The sequence below is a fragment of the Macaca thibetana genome, chromosome 2 (assembly GCF_024542745.1).
Source record: "Macaca thibetana thibetana isolate TM-01 chromosome 2, ASM2454274v1, whole genome shotgun sequence".
NCBI classification, from domain to species: Eukaryota; Metazoa; Chordata; class Mammalia; order Primates; family Cercopithecidae; genus Macaca; species Macaca thibetana.
In genome coordinates this window covers 105,798,674-105,817,154 of record NC_065579.1, presented here as the reverse complement: position 1 = coordinate 105,817,154, position 18,481 = coordinate 105,798,674, and the positions used below count along the sequence as shown (strand labels likewise).

Below are 18,481 nucleotides of genomic sequence, written 5' to 3'. Positions count from 1 at the left end.
TGGGCAGCCCCCAAAGCACTCCTCACTCTTTCAGATAGGGCTTCCTCTTTCTTGGGCACACCATGGAGCAGGGGGTGGAACAGGCAGGGCAAGGTGAGAGGGAGTCCAGAGATGTCCTACCAAAGAGGCCAATAAATCTCCTCCCAGTGGTGCAGGACCCATGTGCCAGAACTAAGCCAGGTGTGTGGGCCTGGATTGTCTGTAGCTTTGTATGTGCATATGCTTAGATGTGGAAGTATTTGTTGTGAGGACTAGGTGCCTAATGTGTAGTGTGCATGCTTGTGTATCTGGCACATGTGGGTAATACTTGAACTGTGAAATATGCCACCAAGCACACTTGGAATGCGTGAGCAGTTGGGAAAGCCTGGGTGCTCCCTCTTCCCCTTCCCAGAGGTGGGAAGGAGGTGTTTGAAGGTGCCTGCAGGTGTGTGCCTGTGTGTGTTGGGGAGGGGGAGGTGTTGGCAGGGGCAGAGGAGGCTGCAGGAGTTAAGAGTGCAGAATCCTGAGGGTGTGGCTGCTGGACAGGCCCTGTTTGTCTCCTGCTCTGCTTCCCCTGCCTCCTAGGCCCTGGCTTCTCCAAAGCCCCTTCTTAATGCTTCTTGCTCCCATCACCAACCCAGGACCCCAGGCTGGGTTTCTGTTTTTAAAAAAAAATTATAAAAAAAAATTTTTTTTGAGATAGAGTCTCTGTCTGTCACCCAGGCTGGAGTGTAGTGGCACAATCACAGCTCACTGCAGCTTCAACCTCCCAAGCGCTAGCAATCCTCCCAAGTCAGCCTCATAAATAGCTGAGACTACAGACATGCACCACCATGTCTGGCAAATTTTTAAGATATTTTGTAGAGACAGTGGAGTGGGGGGTGTCTCTCTATGTTGCCCAGGCTGGTCTTGAACTCCTGGGATCAAGAGATTCTCAGCCTCTCAAAGTGCTGGGATTACAGGTGTGAGCCACAGCACGCTGACCAGGTTGGGTTTCTGAAATGAAGCAGTGCCATCTGGTGGCAGGCTGAGGCAGTGCCAGGAGCTGGTGAGCTGGGCCTTGAGCTCCCTTAAGGGCTCTGCCTTTTAGGACCCCAGCCAGTGGAGAAGTCATCACTGGGCCGGCTAGACCATAGACAGAGGGGAGATATCTAAGGCTTAAATGTCCCATCTCCATACATTTTAGGTTCATGGCCCAGGAAAGTCACCTGAAGGAGTGCTGGAGGAAAGGCATGTGGGTTCCATTCCTTGATCTACCTCTCTGGGTTCAGATTTCTCATCTGTAAAGGTGATTAACCATATCTTCCCTGTGTGTGTGGCAGGGTAGTGAGGGTTAAATGAGAGAGTGTGGCTAGAACATTTGGCTCAGAGCCCAGCATGCTCTAAAGTTGAAAGAAATGGTAGTGGCCATTACTGATAGAGGCAAAGTTCCAGAAGCACAGAGAAGAAAGCTGTGTGTTGTTGCAGGAGAAAGAAGTGAAGAGAGGTGACATGTCTGTGGCGCTCCCAGCACACAGTAGAGTACACATTTAAGAGAAGGAGGATGGTCTCTTTTCTGGAAAGAGGGAAATGGGATCTAGTGGGGAGTGAAACCAAGGGAACCAGGATTCAGGTTCCTTACTAGCTGTGGAACACTGAGCATAGCGGCAGGCTTGCTGTGTCTTGTGTTCATGTGACAGTATTGTCTGTGAAGACTCATGGAAATGCATGGAGACTTGCTCAGCATTCCCAGAGAGATAATGAGCTGCGTAAGGCCTTGAAGGTTGGGTAGGATCTTGTCAGGTCAAGATTCTCCTCAAATGTGGAGTCATGTTTATCTTCTATGCCCCGCAAAAGGGACCGCTGGTCAGAGTAAGGAGTCTTCTGGTTCTGCTAATTGGTTGTGTGATGCTGGGCAAGTCACTCACTCCCTCTGGGCCTCATTTTTCCCAATAACATGAAGAAATTGAATGAAGTGACCTGTGAGGTCAGTCCTGCCTCAATCTATGAGCTTTTGATTTTTCACTTCTCTGCCTCACGTATAATACCTGGCAATAAGTATCTATTGATTCCTACAGGCTAGGTCTTGAACAAAAAGAGAGGCTGGGCGCAGTGGCTCATACCTGTAATCCCAACACTTTGAGGGACTGAGGCAGGAGAATCACTTGAGCCTAGAAATTCAAGACCAACCTGGACAACACAGTGGGACTCTGTCTCTACAAAAATTTTAAAAAATTAGCTGGGTGTGGTGGTGCACACCCGTAGTCCCAGCTACTTGGGAGACTGAAGTGGGAAGACAGCTCGAGCCCAGGAGGTTGAGGCTGTAGTGAGCTGTGATTGCGCCATTGCACCCCAGCGTGGGTGACAGAGCAAGGCTCTGTCTCAAAAAAAAAAAAAAAAAAAAAAAAAAAAAAAAAAAAAAAGACGGAGAACAAAGAGGCTGGGAGGCCCCGGTGGGTGGACCGCTTCAGCCCAGGAGTTCGAGACCAGACTGGCCAATATGGTGAAACCATGTCTCTACCAAATACACACACACAAAACAAAACCAAAAATTAACTGGGTGTCGTGGCATGCACCTGTAGTCTCAGCTGGAGGCTGAGGTGGGAGGACTGTTTGAGCCCGGGAGGCGGAGGTCGCAGTGAGCTGAGATCGTCACTGCACTCCAGCCTGGGCAACAGAGCGAGGCTCTGTCTCAAAACAAACACATAAAAAACAACTAGTGCCTTCTGTTTTAATGAGTGCTGTGATTTCTGATATGTTTATGAGAAAATATTTTCTTAGATCACGGTATGTTCTAGGTAAGATGAGGCAAATAGCCGAATAAAACAGAGGCTCTTTGCGCACACAGGTCAGAACAAGACACTAAAGCATCAGGCGATTATAGTACTGTCTTGGAAGGATTGACTCCCTCACTTTTCACTTCCGCTTTCCGAAGCAGCCAATGAGTACTCAGCAGTTCGCATTTATCCAAAAAAACTACAAATCCAGAAGTCAATGCGCGGGGCGAAGAGCTCATGCGTCAATTGGGACTGGTGGGCCCGCCCCTAGACGCGGAACTTCATTTCCCAGGCGTCCCCGGGGCTCTTCGATTTTCCTCGGATCGTGCAGGCGTTCTCCTCCCGCCCCTTGCTCACTGTCCTCGCGCCAACTAGGCGCGCGCGCCCGCGCGCGCGGTGCACGTAGCGCGCGAGTGACGCATAATATGTGGGCCGCTGTGGAGCCGTGGTCGCGCTGTGTGTGTATGTGAGTGAAGAGTGAGTGCGGGACCTGAGGCTGTGTGTGTGAACTGTGGCCACTGGCGGGGTCGCGGGGGGGCAGTGGCGGAGCCGCCTCGGACGGTGAGTGGGAAATGGAGGGAGGCGACTCTACGGGAGGGGCGCGAGGAGGCAGGGCGCGTGGCTGGCCGGGCGGCAGAGTGGGCGCCGGGCTGGGGGAGGGGCGGCACCTGCTTGGGCCGCCGGCGAGGAGGGGGCGGGCCGGTCAGCCGGGAGGCTGGGCCCGGGGCCTGACAGGACTTTTCCTCCTCCTGATTCTTGTCCCGGGGGCGGGGCCTCCACGTTCTTCCTCCACTCCCCACGAGAAGCTTCCCGAGAGTAACTCTTCCGCCCGGAGTGGGGGGGCGGGGTGTGTCAGCCCCTACCTGGAGGGAGGGGCGCATGTCATATCCCTTGTCATCTTTTCCCTTCCAATCTTCCTAGTCTCTGTTCCGTACGGGCTTGGGGGGGCTCCATCTTCCGTACTATACGGCGGGCCCCTTCACGGACTGTGTCTCCGCCTCCAGCTCCAGTCACCTGGGCGGGCTCTCCAGTCTCTCGGCCTCGTGCCACCTCTCCCTGCACCCGCCCGGCTCTTGGACCTTGCGACGGGGGCGGAGCTTTCTGGTCACTCCTCTCATCCCCATGAAGAAGGGAAGGGTTGGAAAGAGGTGTGCGGGTCCCGCAGCCTGGAGTCAAACCTCAGAGTGCCCGCCAAACTTCCCGGGAGTCTGTTTCCGGGGGTTATAGTAGTTTTCAACTGGGGTTTCAGAAGCGTTTGCTTCACAACTTCACTTCCTAGACGGTTTTCTGTCTGGCTTCCTCTTACTGCAGTGGCAGCGCTCTGGTTTTCCATTTGTTGAGGAAATAGTTTTGGAGTGTTTGTATTAGTTATTTTTGAGTCAGAAATGACTTGTCCTTGGCCACGTCATGTTGGTCTCGGTTTTTCCTTACCCTGTTTTTTCGATGAAGCCTTTTAATTAGTCTTTACACGTTTTAATTTTTTATGTTAGTAGCATCTTCCTGTTCAAAATGCATTGTTAATGTACAGAATGAGAGGTTAATTGGTAATATCCTTCATTTTCTTTTTCCAGCTTACTGGAGTTTACCTTTAATGTTTATGTGTGTATATGTAGACTTTAGGAATCGATTTAGTATTTTTCTTAATGATGTGAACATTTGGGTTTTCTATATAGCAGTTATTCATTACCCATTTTTGAGTAGGTATATATTTTTGGATGTTGAGATAATAGAGAATTTGGGGAATGTAGGGAAATCATTTTTTGCTCAGTACCTCTTGGGTAGTTGCTGAGTACAGTGTTTTACTGTTCTGCCTATTATACAGTTTTTAAATTTTTTATTTTTATTCATTTATTTTTTGTAGAGACAGTAGTCTTACTGTGTTGCCCAGGCTGGTCTGGAACTCAAGTGATCCTCCCTTGTCAACCTCCCAAAGTGTTGGAATTACAGGCACGAGCCACTACACCTGGACTGTTTTTTTTTTAGATACAGGATCTTGCTCTGTAGCCTAGGCTGGAGTGCAGTGGTGTGATCATAACCCTTTTTTTTTTTTTTTTTTTTTTTTTTTGAGACAGAGTCTCGCTCTGTCGCCCAGGCTGGAGTGCAGTGATGCGATCTCGGCTCACTGCAAGCTCCGCCTCCTAGGTTCACGCCATTCTCCTGCCTCAGCCTCCTGAGTAGCTGAGATTACAGACGCCTGACATCACGCCCGGCTAATTTTTTGTAGAGACAGGGTTTCAGTGTGTTAGCCAGGATGGTCTCGAGTGTGATCATAACTCATTGCAGCCTCTAACTCCTGGACTCAAAGGAGCCTGCTGCCTCAGCCTCCTGAGTAACTAGGACTGCAGGCACAGGCTACCATGATTGGGTAATTTTTAAATTTTTGTGTAGACTGTGTCTCGAAATGTTGCCCAACTGACCTCAAGTAATCCTCCCGACTTGGCCTCCCAAAGTGTTGGGATTACAGGCTTGAGCCACTGTGCCTGGCAAGTTTTTAATTTTTTTTTTTTTTTTGAGACAGAGTCTTGCCGTGTTGCCCAGGCTGGAGTGCAGTGGCATGATCTCGGCTCACTGCAACCTCCGCCTCCCGGGTTCAAGTGATTCTCATGCCTCAGCCTCTGGAGTAGCTAGGGATTACAGGTGTGTGCTACCATGCCTGGCTAATTTTTTTATTTTTAGTAGAGATGCGGATTTGCCATTTTGGCCAGTCTGGTCTTGAACTTTGGCCTCAAGTAATCCACCCACTTCAGTCTCCCAAAGTGCTAGGATTACAGGCATGAGCCGTTGTGCCCGGCAAACAATTGTTAATATTATGCCATATTTTTTCTGTTTTTGTGTGTGGTATCTATATATTTATTTTGTGGACTACGCTAGCAGACACTTGTTAGGATAAGGAAATTTTACATAAGTATTTCTTGAGGCTTTGTATTATCCCACCATGGGGACAATATTGTCATTTAACCCCGCACAACAACTGTTTCCATCTTACAGATAAGGAAATTGAGATTTGGAGAAGTTAAATAACCAAGACTTCACAGGTATGTCAGCAGAATTGAGATTTGAATCCTTGAAATACTTTTTCTACCTAGTACTAGCTGGTCTTGGGGACCTCTCGGAGCTTGTTTCCTCATGTGTAAAAAAGGGTAGGATGGTTGTGAAAATTCAGAATAATGTAAGTATAGTAAATTACTTACTCAATGTCTGTTCCATACTAGATATTCACTAATTGGTAACTATCGTGTCACCATTGAACAGACCATCATTTCTTCATAGCACTTAAATAACTCACTTAAGAACTTGAGTAATGCATCCTCACTGTCTTGGGCATAACAAGGTGAAGATGACTGTCTTTTTGCTCTTGTTTTCCAAGCTGGAGTGTAGTGGTGCGATCTCGGCTCCCCACAACCTCTGCCTCCTGGGTTCAAGTGATTCTCCTGCCTCAGCCTCCCGAGTAGCTGGGATTACAGGCACGTGCCACCATGCCTGGCTAATTTTTTTTGTATTTTTGTAGAGACGCAGTTTCACTATGTTGGCCAGGCTGGTCTCGAATTCCTGACCTTGTGATCCACCGGCCTCGGCCTCCCAAAGTGCTGGGATTACCAGGCGTGAGCCATTGTGCCCGGCCTAATTTTGTGTTTTTAGTAGAGACGGGGTTTCTTCATGTTGGTCAGGCTGGTCTCAAACTCCCAACCTCAGGTGATCCGCCTGCCTTGGCCTCCCAAAGAGCTGGGATTACAGGCATGAGCCACTGTGCCCAGCCTTTTTTTTTTTTTTTTTCTTGAGACAAGGTCTCGCACTTTTGCTCTGGCTGGAGTACAGTGGTGCAGTCATGACTCACTGTGGTCTACACCTCCTAGGCTCAAGCAGTTCTCTTGCTTTAGCCTCCCTGAGTAGCTGGAACTACAGGTTGCAGTGAGCAGAGATCGCGCCCCTGCACTCCAACCTGGGCAACAGAGCGGGATTCCGTCTCACAAAACAAAAAATCAAAACCAAAAAACAAACATTGAAGTAGGTACTACTATTACTAATTTTTAAATTTTTTTCATAGAGGCAGGATTTCATCATGTGTTGCCCAGGCTGGTCTCAAACTCCTGGGCTCAGGTGATCTGCCCACCTAGGTTTTCCAAAGTGCTGGGATTACAAGTGTGAGCCAGCACACCCAGTTGCTGACTGTTTTCATTGATACTAAATTAATTCACATTGCTATTATTAAGTCTATTATAAGTTTATATTTTCCTTTATTTATGTATTTAAATAATAGAGACAAGGTCTCACTGTTACCCAGGTTGGTCTCAAACCCCTGGGCTCAAGTGATCCTCCCACCTCAGCCTCCCAAAGTGCTGGCATTACAAGTGTGAGCCACCACGCCTTGCCTTTATATTTTTTTATTCTTTATTATTATTAATATTTTTTTGAGATGGAGTTTTGCTCTTGTCGCCCAGGCTGGAGTGCAGTGGTGCGATCTTGGCTCACTGCAACATCTGCCTCCCGGGTTCAAGCGATTCTCCTGCCTCAGCCTCCCGAGTAGCTGGGATTACAGGCGCCTGCCACCACGTCTGGCTAATTTTTTGTATTTTTAGTAGAGACGGGGTTTCATCATGTTGGCCAGACTGGTCTCGAACTCCTGACCTCAGATGATCCACCCACATCGACCTCCCAAAGTGCAGGGATTACAGGCATGAACCACCACGCCTGGCCTATTTTTTATTATTTTTTTAAATAATAGAGACAAGGTCTCACTAAGGTTTATATTTTCCTTGGGCAAATGGTTATTCCCACCAAAGGTTTTTTTTTTTTTTTTTTGGAGACGGAGTCTCGCTCTGTCACCCGGGCTGGAGTACAGTGTCGCAATCTCGGCTCACTGCAAGCTCTGCCTCCTGGGTTCATGCCATTCTCCTGCCTCAGCCTCCTGAGTAGCTGGGACTACAGGCTCTTGCCACCATGCCCGGCTAATTTTTTGTATTTTTAGTAGAGACGGGGTTTCACCATGTTAGCCAGGATGATCTCGATCTCCTGACCTTGTGATCCGCACCTCAGCCTCCCAAAGTGCTGGGATTACAGGTGTGAGCCACCACGCCTGGCCTTATTCCCAAAGTTATAATTATCTTGAGGCATAGATTAGTTGGAAGTTCTGAAAATGATACCAGAAGTATATATGTATATGTTTCTAAGTTGAACTCTAAAATTTTAGTGTTTTAGACCAGGCATGGTGGCTCATGTGTACAATCCTAGTAATTTGGAAGGCCAAGTGGAGAGGATTGCTTGAGCCCAGCAACTTGAGACCAGCCTGGGCAACATAGCGAGACCCTGTCTCTACAAAATAATAAAAATTAAAAAATTTAAAAAATATAAAATTTTAGTGTTTTAATGCCCTTGAATTCATCTTTATTAGAGGTAGTGTTTTTTTAAAAATCATGTCTTTATGTGCTCTAGTAAGCTAACTGCTTAAGTTATCTAAGAAGCAGTCTCTTCTGGATCAATTCTTTTCTCATTAAAAATTTGTGGTATATTTACATAGCATAAAATTAACCACTACCCATTTTGAAGTGTACAAATCAGTGGCATTTGTAGATTCACAGTGTCGTGCAACTGTTATCTTTCTAGTTCTAGAATGTTTTTATCACCTTAAAAGGAAACCTCATACCCGTTTAGCAGTCACTACCAATTTTCCCCCTTCTTCAAGCCCTTGGCAACTACTAGTTAGCTTTCTGTATATTGGTATACCTATTTCAAGGTTTTTTTTTTTTTTTTTTTTTTTTTTTTAATGAGACGGAATCTCTTTCTGTCGCCCAGGCTGGAGTGCAGCAGCGTGATCTTGGCTCACTGCAACCTCCGCCTCCCGGGTTCAAGCGATGCTTCTGCCTCAGCCTCCTGAGTAGCTGGCACTACAGGCGCACACCACCACACCTGGCTTATTTTTGTACTTTTAGTAGAGATGAGGTTTCATCATCTTGACTAGGCTGGTCTCGAACTCCAGACCTCGTGATCCACTCACCTTGACCTCCAAAAGTGCTGGGGTTACAGGTGTGAGCCACCGCGCCCAGCCTTCAGTGTTTTATATTAATAGAATCATACAATATGTGCCCTTTTGGGTCTGGTTTCTTTCACTTACTGTTTTCAAGGTTTTTCCACATCTATAGCATGTTACTACTTCATTCATTTCTATGGCTGAATATTCCATTGTATGAATATACCACATTTTGTTTATCTGTTCATCTGGTGATGGACTTTTTAGGTTGTTTCTACTTTTTGGCTATTGTGAATAATGCTACCCTGAACATTTATGTATAAGTCTTTGTTTGAATTCCCTTTTTTTTTTTTTTCCTGAGATGGAGTTTTGCTCTCGTAGCCCAGGCTGGAGTGCAGTGGTGTGACCTTGGCTCACTGCAGCCTCTGTCTCCTGGGTTCAAGTGATTCTCCTGCCTCAGCCTCCCCAGTAGCTGGGATTACAGGCATGTGCCACCATGCCCAGATAATTTTGTGTTTTTAGTAGAGATGGAGTTTTTTCATGTTGGTGAGGCTGGTCTCAAACTCCTGACCTTAGGTACTCTGCTCGCCTCAGCCTCCCAAAGTGCTGGGATTACAGGTGTGAGCCACCACACCCAGCCCTGTTTTCAGTTCTTTTGGATATATATCTAGTGGTGAAATTGCTGGGTCGTATAGTAATTCTACATGTGACTTAAAAAAAAAACCCTACAGCTTTTTGAGAGAGTCCCAAACTGTTTTTTATAACTACTATACTCTTTTACATTTCTACCAGCAATATGTGTTCCAGTTTCTTCGCATGCTTGCCAATGCTTATATTTTCTCATTTCTTAAACTATAGTCATCTTAGTAGGTGAGAGGTGATAGCTCATTGTGGTTTTGATTTGCAGTTCCCTAGTGACTGATGTTGAGTATCTTTCATGTGTTTCTTGGCTGGTTTGTTTTTTTTTTTTTAAGACGGAGTCTCACCCTTTTGCCCAGGTTGGTGCGCAGTGGGCAACCTCTGTCCCCTCTGAGTTCAAGTGATTCTCCTGTCTCAGCCTCCTGAGTAGCCGGGATTACAGGTGCCCGCCACCATGCCGGGCTATTTTTTGTATTTTTAGTATAGATGGGTTTCAACTTGTTGGCCGTGCTTGTCTCAAACTCCTAACCTCAGGTGATCTGGCTAAAGTGTTGGATTATAGGCATGAGCCAAAGCACTTGGCCCATTTTTGCGTATACTGTGAGGCAAAGATCCAACTTCACTGTTTTGTGTGATAATATCCAGTTGTCTCAGGACTACTTTTTTTTTTTTTTTTTTTTTTTTTAAGACGAGTCTTGCTCTGTCACCAGACTGGAGTCCAGTGGCACAGTCTCAGCTCACTGCAACCTCTGCCTCCCAGGTTCAAGCGATTCCCCTCCCTCAGCCCCCCAGTAGCTGGGACTACAGGCGTGTGCCACCACACCTGACTAATTTTTTGTATTTTAGTAGAGATGGGATTTCACCATGTTGGCCAGGATGGTCTCGATTTCCTGACCTCCTGATCTGCCCACCTCGGCCTCCCACGATGCTGGGATTACAGACGTGAGCCACCGCGCCCAGCCTCATCAGTACTTTTTTTTGTGTTTGTTTTTTTTTGAGACAGAGTCTCGCTCTGTCGCCCAGGCTGGAGGGCAGTGGCTCTATCTCGGCTCACCACAACCTCCGCCTCCTGGCTTCAAGCAGTTCTCCTGCCTCAGCCCCCTGAGTAGCTGGGGTTACACGTGCGCCACCATCCCCCGGCTAATTTTTGTATTTTAGTAGAGACGGAGTTTCACCATGTTGGCCAGTCTGGTCTCGAACTCCTGCTCAAGTGATCTGCCTGTCTCAGTCTCCCAAAGTGCTGGGATTACAGGCGTGAGCCACTGTGCCCGGGCAGCACTACTTATTGAAAATACTTTTTTCCAGCCGGGCATGGTGGCTCAAGCCTGTAATCCCAGCACTTTGGGAGGCCGAGATGGGCGGATCGCGAGGTCAGGAGATTGAGACCATCCTGGCTAACACGGTGAAACCCCTCTCTACTAAAAAATACAAAAAAGTAGCCGGATGAGGTGGCGGGCGCCTGTAGTCCCAGCTACTCGGGAGGCTGAGGCAGGAGAATGGCGTAAACCCGGGAGGCGAAGCTTGCAGTGAGCTGAGATCCTGCCACTGCACCCTAGCCTGGGCAACAGAGCAAGACTCCGTCTCAGAAAAAAAAAAAAGAAAAGAAAAAAAAAGAAAATACTTTTTTCCTATTGAATGGTCTTGGTACGCTTATTGAAAATTGATCATAAATGTGAGTGCTTATTGCTGGATTATCAATTCTATTGTGTTTGTCTATACGTTGATCCTTATGTCAGTGCCATGCTGTTCCATTTACTATAGTTTTGTAGCAAGTTTTGAAATCAGAAGTGTGATTTTTCCAACTTTTTTTTTTGTTTTTGAGACGGAGTCTCAGTCTGTTGCTTTGCTGGAGTGCAGTGACGCAATCTTGGCTCACTGCAGCCTCTGTCTCCTGGGTTCAAGTGATTCTCCTGCCTCAGCCTCCCGAGTAGCTGGGATTACAGGTGCCTGCCAACACACCCAGCTAATTTTTGTATTTTTTACTAGAGATGGGGTTTCACTATATTGCCCAGAATGGTCTCAATCTCTTGACCTCATGATCCACCTGCCTTGGCCTCCCAAAGTGCTGGGATTACAAGCGTGAGCCACCAAGCCTGATCTGTCATTGGGATTTTGATAGCGATTGCATTTAATTTGTAGACCACGTTGGAGTGTATTACCATCTTGATACTAAGCTTTCTAATCCGTGAACACAGGATATCTTTTTTGTTTATTTAGGTTATTTAAAATTTAGGTCATCATGAATTGACTTCAGCAATGTTTTGTAGTTTTCAGTATATAAGTCTTGTGTTTGTGCCTTTTTTGTTGTCGAGACAGGGTCCCACTGTGTCTTCCATGCTAGAGTGCAGTGGTATGATCTTGGCTCACTGCAGCCTCAACTTTCTGGGCTCAGGTGGTTCTCCCACCTCAGCCAGCCAAGTAGCTGGGAGTACAGGTGCACACCTTGTACAGTTTCATACCATGCCTGGCTAATTTTTTGCCTTTTTTGTAAAGACTAGGTTTTGCCATGTTGCCCCAGCTGGACTTGAATTCCTGAGCTCAAGCAATCCACCCACCTTGGCCTCCTAAAGTTCTGGGATTAACAGGTGTGAGCCACCCTTCCCGGCCTTGTGCCTTTTAAATTAAATTTGTTTCTATTTTGTATATTTTTGGTGCTATTGTAAATGAAATTGTTCTCTTTATTTACTTTCGTATTGTTCTTGGCTACTGTTTAGCAGTACAACTGATTTTTGCGTGTTGCTCTTGTACCCTACAACTTTGCCGAATTCATTTATTCTAATAATTTTTATGTGGATTCTTCAGGATTTTTTATATATGGATTATGTCATCTGGGAATAAAGATAATTTTACTTCTTTCTTTTCCACTTGGATACCATACACACACACACACACACACACACACACACACACACAGACACATACAGACTTTTTTTTTTCTTTTGAGACGGAGTCTCGCCTGTCACCTGGGCTGGATTGCAGTGGTGCAATCTCGGCTCACTGCAACCTCCGTCCGCTCCTGGTTTCGAGCCATTCTCCTGCCTCAGTCTCCCCTGTAGCTGGGAATTACAGGTGCACACCACCATGCCCAGCTAATTTTTGTATTTTTAGTATAGACGGGGTTTCTTTTTTTTTTTTTTTTTTTTGAGACAGAGTCTCGCTATGTCGCCCAGGGTGGAGTGCAGTGGCCGGATCTCAGCTCACTGCAAGCTCCACCTTCTGGGTTTTTACGCCATTCTCCTGCCTCAGCCTCCCGAGTAGCCGGGACTACAGGCACCCACCACCTCACCCGGCTAGTTTTTTGTATTTTTTAGTAGAGACGGGGTTTCACCATGTTAGCCAGGATGGTCTCGAACTCCTGACCTCGTGATCCGCCCGTCTCGGCCTCCCAAAGTGCTGGGATTACAGGCTTGAGCCACCGCGCCCGGCCAGACGGGGTTTCACCATGTTGGCCAGGCTGATCTTGAACTCCTGACCTCATGATCCTCCCGCTTCGGCCTTCCAAAGTTGTGAGATTACAGGCATGAGCCACCGTGCCCAGCCTATATTTCTTTTTCTTGCCTAATTACTCTGGCTAGGACCCTAGTAGAGTGTAGTTTTTTTGTTTTGTTTTTTGAGATGGAGTCTCACTCTGTCGCCCAGGCCGGACTGCAGTGGCACAATTGTGGCTCATTGCAATGTCTGCCTCTTCAGTTCAAGCAATTCTCATGCCTCGGCCTCATGAATATCTGGGATTACAGGTGTGCCCCATCATGCCCTGCTAATTTTATATTTTTATTGGAAACGAGATTTCACCATGTTGGCCAGGCTGGTCTCAAACTCCTAGTCTCAAGTGATGCCTGCCTCGGCCTCCCAAAGTGCCGAGATTACAGGTGTGAGTCACCACGCCAGGCCGAGGACTCCAGTACAGTGTTTTAATAGAAGTAGCAAAGGCAGACATTCTTGTCTTGTTTCTGATTTTTGGGGCAAAGCTTTCAGTCTTTCATCATTGAGTATAATGTTAGTTGTGGGTTGTTCATAATCCCCTTTATCATGTTGTAAGAGGTCTCTTCTGTTCCTAGTTTATTGAGCGTTACCTTCCCCCCCCGCCCCCCGCGCCGAGATGGAGTCTCGCTATGTTGCCCAGGCTGGGGTGCAGGGCATGATCTTGGCTCACTGCAACCTCCGCCTCCCAGGTTCAAGCAATTCTGCCTCAGCCTCCTGAGTAGCCGGGATGACAGGCGCGCACCACCACCCCCGGATAATTTTTTTTTTTTTTTTTGACGAAGTCTTGCTCTGTCACCGAGGCTGGAGTGCAGTGGTGCGATCTTGGCTCACTGCAACCTCTGTCTCCTAGGTTCAAGCGATTCTCCTGCCTCAGCCTTCCAAGTAGCTGGGATTACAGGCGCATGCCACCATGTCTGGCTAATTTTTGTGTTTTTAGTAGAGATAGGGTTTCAGCATGTTGGCCAGGGTGGTCTGGAACTCCTGAATTCAGGTGTTCTGCCCGCCTTGACCTCCCAAAGTGCTGACGTGAGCCACTATGCCAGTCCTAACTTTTGTATTTTTAGTAGAGACGGTTTCACCATGTTGACCAGGTTGGTCTTGAACTCCTGACCTGATGATCCACCTGCTTTGGCCTCCCAAAGTGCTGGGATTATAGGCGTGAGCCACGTGCCTGGCCTTAATTTTCTTAATACACTGTTGGATTCTGTTTGCTAGTATTTTGTTGAGGATTTTTATGTGTACGGTCATAAAGGATATCCGGCTGTGGCTTTCTTTTCTTGTGATATCTTTATTTGGCTTTGATGTCAGTGATGATGGCTTCATGGATGAATTAGAAAGTGTCTTTCCTCGTCAGGTTTTGGAGAAGTTTGAGAAGGATTGGTGTTAATTCTTCTTTAAATGTTTGGTAGGCCTGGTGCAGTGGCTTACGCCTGTAATGCCAGCATTTTGGGATGCCGAGGCGGGCGGATTGCCTGAGGTCACGAGTTCAAGACCAGCCTGGCCAACATGGTAAAGCCCTGTCTCTACTAAAAATACAAAAATTAGCTGGGCGTGGTGGCACATGCCTGTAGTCCCAGCTACTCGGGAAGCTGAGGTAGGAGAATCGCTGGAACCTGGGAGGGGGAGGTTGCAGTGAGCCAAGTTCACACCTCTGCACTCCAGCCTGGGCAACAGAGCGAGACTCCATCTCCAAAAAAAAAAAAAAAAATAATAATAATAATTTGATAGGCTGGGCATGGTGGTTCATCCCTGTAATCCTAGCACTTTGGGAGGCTGAGGCAGGAATATTGCTTGAGCCCAGGAGTTCAAGACCAGCCTAGGCAACATGGCAGGGAGACCCCGTCTTTAAAAAAGAAAAAAAGAGAGGAGAGAGAGAGAAAGAGAGGAGAGAGACAGAGAAAGAGGAGAGAGGAAAGAGAGGAGAAAGAAAGAATTGGTTAAATTGTTGCCACATTCTACCAGCCTGGCTAGTACTCTTCAGGATTGTCAAGGTCATGTAAAACAAAGACAAGCCCCCAAACTATCCATCAAACTATCCATCATAGACCACAGGACACTAGATAGACATGACAGCTGAATGCAGTGTATCCTAGATGAGATCGTGGAACAAAGCACATGATTTGAAAAATGGTGAAATCTGGATCAGGTCTGGAGCTTAGTTAATAATGTAACAATGCTGGTTTCTTAATTTTGACAGTGTACCACTATAAGATGGTAACATTAGCGAAAACTGAACTGGGTGAGAGGTATGTGGGAACACTGTTATCTTTGCAGCTTTTCTGTGAATCTAAAATTACTCCAAATAAAAAGTTTGTTTTGGCTGGGTGCAGTGGCTCATGCCTTTAATCCCAGCACTTTGGGAGGCCGCGGTGAGCGGATCATGAGGTCAAGAGATCGAGACCAGCCTGGCCAACATGGTGAAACCCCGTCTCTACTAAAAATACAAAAATTAGCTGGATGTGGTGGCGCGCGCCTGTAATCCCAGCTACTTGGGAGGCTGGGGTGGGAGAATCGCTTGAATCTGAGATACGGAGGTTATAGTAAGCCGAGATTACGCCACTGCACTCCAGCCTGGTGACAGAGTGAGACTCTGTCTTAAAAAAAAAAAAAAAAAAAGTGTTTTAAAAAAATATATATCAAGGCCGGGCACAGTGGCTCACACCTGTAATCCCAGCACTTTGGGAACCAAGGTGGGCGGATCATGAGGTTAGGAGTTCGAGACCAGCCTGGCCAATGTGGTGAAATCCTGTCTCTACTAAAAATACAAAAATTAGCTGGGTGTGCTAGTGTGCACCTGTAGTCCCAGCTACTTGGGAGGCTGAGGCAGAAGAATCGCTTGAACCTGGGAGGTGGGGGTTGCAGTGAGCCAAGATCGTGCCACTGCACTCCAGCCTGGGTGACAGAGCAAGATGCTGTCTCAAAAAAAATAAAATAACAATGTATATATAGTTAGTAGACAGTAAAATATGCAACCTGAGTTTTCTCAGGTTGAAGTCAGAAGTCCATATTAGTCTGTCACACCTACAGCATTTCCTTTTTGTGACTTTGGTTAGAAAGTCTGAAAATGTGGCAGGGTGTGGTGGCTCATGCCTGTTGTTTCAGCACTTTGGAGAGCTGAGGCAGGAGGATCACTTGAGGCCAGGAGTTTGAGACCAGCCTGGGCAATAGTGAGACCCCACCTGAACAAATCATAAAAATAAAAATAAACTGGGCATGGCAGCACATACTGTAATCCCAGCTACTCTGGAGGCTGAGGTGAGAGGATCCCTTGACCCAGGTGGTTGAGGCTGCTGCGGTGAGCTAGGACCGCACTGAGACCCTTAAAAAAAAAAAAAAATCTGTCAGACATGGTTTTCACGGCTGTAACCCCAGCACTTTGGGAGGCCGAGGTGGGCAGATCATGAGGTCAGGAGATCGAGACCATCCTGGCTAACATGGTGAAACCCTGTCTCTCCTAAAAATACAAAAAATTAGCCGGGTGTGGTGGCACGAGCCTGTAGTCCCAGCTACTCGGGAGGCTGAGGCAGGAAAATGACTTGAACCCAGCAGGTGGAGGTTGCAATGAGCCGAGATTGCACCACTGCGCTCCAGCCTGATGACAGAGCGAAACTCCACCTCAAAACAGAAAAAAAAAAAAACAAAAATCTTTTTGATTTTGTTCAGTTTTGGGAGTGGGGCAGATATTTTCCTTTGGAGTTATGTGTAACCCAGGTGACGTGAATCACTACTACTGGAATTGCGTCTACTTGATGAAAACACAAATATTATTTACGTTTTACAATGCAGTGCAATAATGCAATGCAATAATGATATCATCTTTTACATGTATTTTATTTGGTTTTATGATAGATATCTTTAGAAGTGTTCATTTTAGATCAGCTAGTAATTCCTTTCTGATGTGAAGCTCTTTTTATGGAATGGTTGCTATTTCTGAGAAGATAACACATTTTGCTTGGCAGAATATGACATTTTGCTTTTAAGGCTACTTTTATAAGGAAGTTGTTGCTATAACCTGTCAGATGTTTGCGTCTCATTTATCCCTTTTGGATCCCCTTATAAGCCTCTTGCATGTGGGTGTCTTATTTGGACCTCCAAAGCCCACCTCAGCTCACTGCCCTTCTGCATTCCTAGTTTGACCACTCAACCCAACCAACCTTCTCTGCCTCTCTTCCAGCGTCTTCTTTCCAGGAAATCAGCTGTGAGAGAGGTTAGGAAGCTTGAAGGATAAATGAGTTTATAGTGTTCCTTCTCCACTTTCATGCTGGCAATAGGGTCCATTTCATTTATTGGCCTCCTTAAGAATTAACAGAGCTGGGCATGGTGGGTCATGCCTATAATCCCAGCACTTTGGTAGGCTGAGGTGGGCAGATCACCTGAGGTCAGGAGTTCGAGACCAGCCTGACCAACATGGTGAAACCCTGTTTCTACTAAAAATACAAAAATTAGCTGAGCATGGTGGCGCATGCCTGTAATCCTAGCTACTTGGGAGGCCAAGGCAGGAGAATCACTTGAACCCGGGAGGCGGAGGTTGCAGTGAGCCGAGATCATGTCATTGCACTCCAACCTGGGCAATAAGAGCGAAACTCTGTCTCAAAAACAAAAACAAAAACATAAAACAGAATTCGAGATTAGCCTGGCCAGTGTGGTAAAACTGCCTGTCTACTAAATATACAAAAATTAGCCAGGTGTGGTGGCGGGCACCTGTAATCCCAGCTATTTGGGAGGCTGAGGCAGGAGAATTGCTTGAACCCAGAAGGTGGAGGTTTCAGTGAGCCGAGATTGTGCCATTGCACTCCAGCCTGGGTGACAGAGTGAGACTCTGTCTCAAAAACAAAAAACAAAACAAAACAAAAAAAACCAAAAAAAACCAGGAGTGTGCCGTTTATCTTTGATAGAACTTCCCTCAAAGAACTAATGATCAAAATATTTTTAGGAATAGTTTTAGCCACATTTTGTACTTAAAAAAATGTAAGCACAAACCTCAGAGATCTAGGCCTCGGATTTTTGTATAACAGGTAGGCATTAGGTAAATCTATTTTTTTTTTCTTTTTTTTTTTTTTTTGAGACGGAGTCTCGCTCTGTCGCCCAGGCTGGAGTGCAGTGGCCGGATCTCAGCTCACTGCAAGCTCCGCCTCCCGGGTTTACGCCATTCTCCTGCCTCAGCCTCTGAGTAGCTGGGACTACAGGCGCCCGCCACCTCGCCCGGCTAGTTTTTTGTATTTTTAGTAGAGACGGGGTTTCACCATGTTAGCCAGGATGGTCTCGATCTCCTGACCTTGTGATCCGCCCGTCTCGGCCTCCCAAAGTGCTGGGATTACAGGCTTGAGCCACCGCGCCCGGCCTTTTTTTTTCTTTTTGAGACAGTCTTGCTCTGTCGCCCAAGCTGGAGTGCAGTGGTGTGATCTCGGCTCACTGCAATCTCTGCCTCCTAAGTTTAAGTGATTCTCCTGCCTCAGCCTCCCAAGTAGTTGGGATTACAGTCACCTGCCACCACGCCCCGCTAATTTTTGTATTTTTAGTGGAGACAGGTTTTCACCATGTTGGCCAGGCTGGTCCTGAACTCCTGACCTCAGATGATCCACCTGCCCCAGCCTCCCAGAGTGCTGGGATTATAGGCGTGAGCCACCATGCCTGGCAGTAAATGCATTTTTGATGAGGG

General features: G+C 46.8%; 1 protein-coding gene across 1 annotated transcript in view; it reads left to right on the top strand.

Annotated features, from left to right (window-relative positions):
* Positions 1 to 18,481, top strand: part of DCAF1 (DDB1 and CUL4 associated factor 1) — a 204,847-nt gene that overhangs the window by 99,908 nt on the left and 86,458 nt on the right. The window contains exon 2 of the mRNA XM_050780665.1: positions 3,184 to 3,296. The gene's annotated coding sequence lies outside the window, so the exon portion shown is untranslated. The remainder of the gene's footprint in view (positions 1 to 3,183; positions 3,297 to 18,481) is intronic.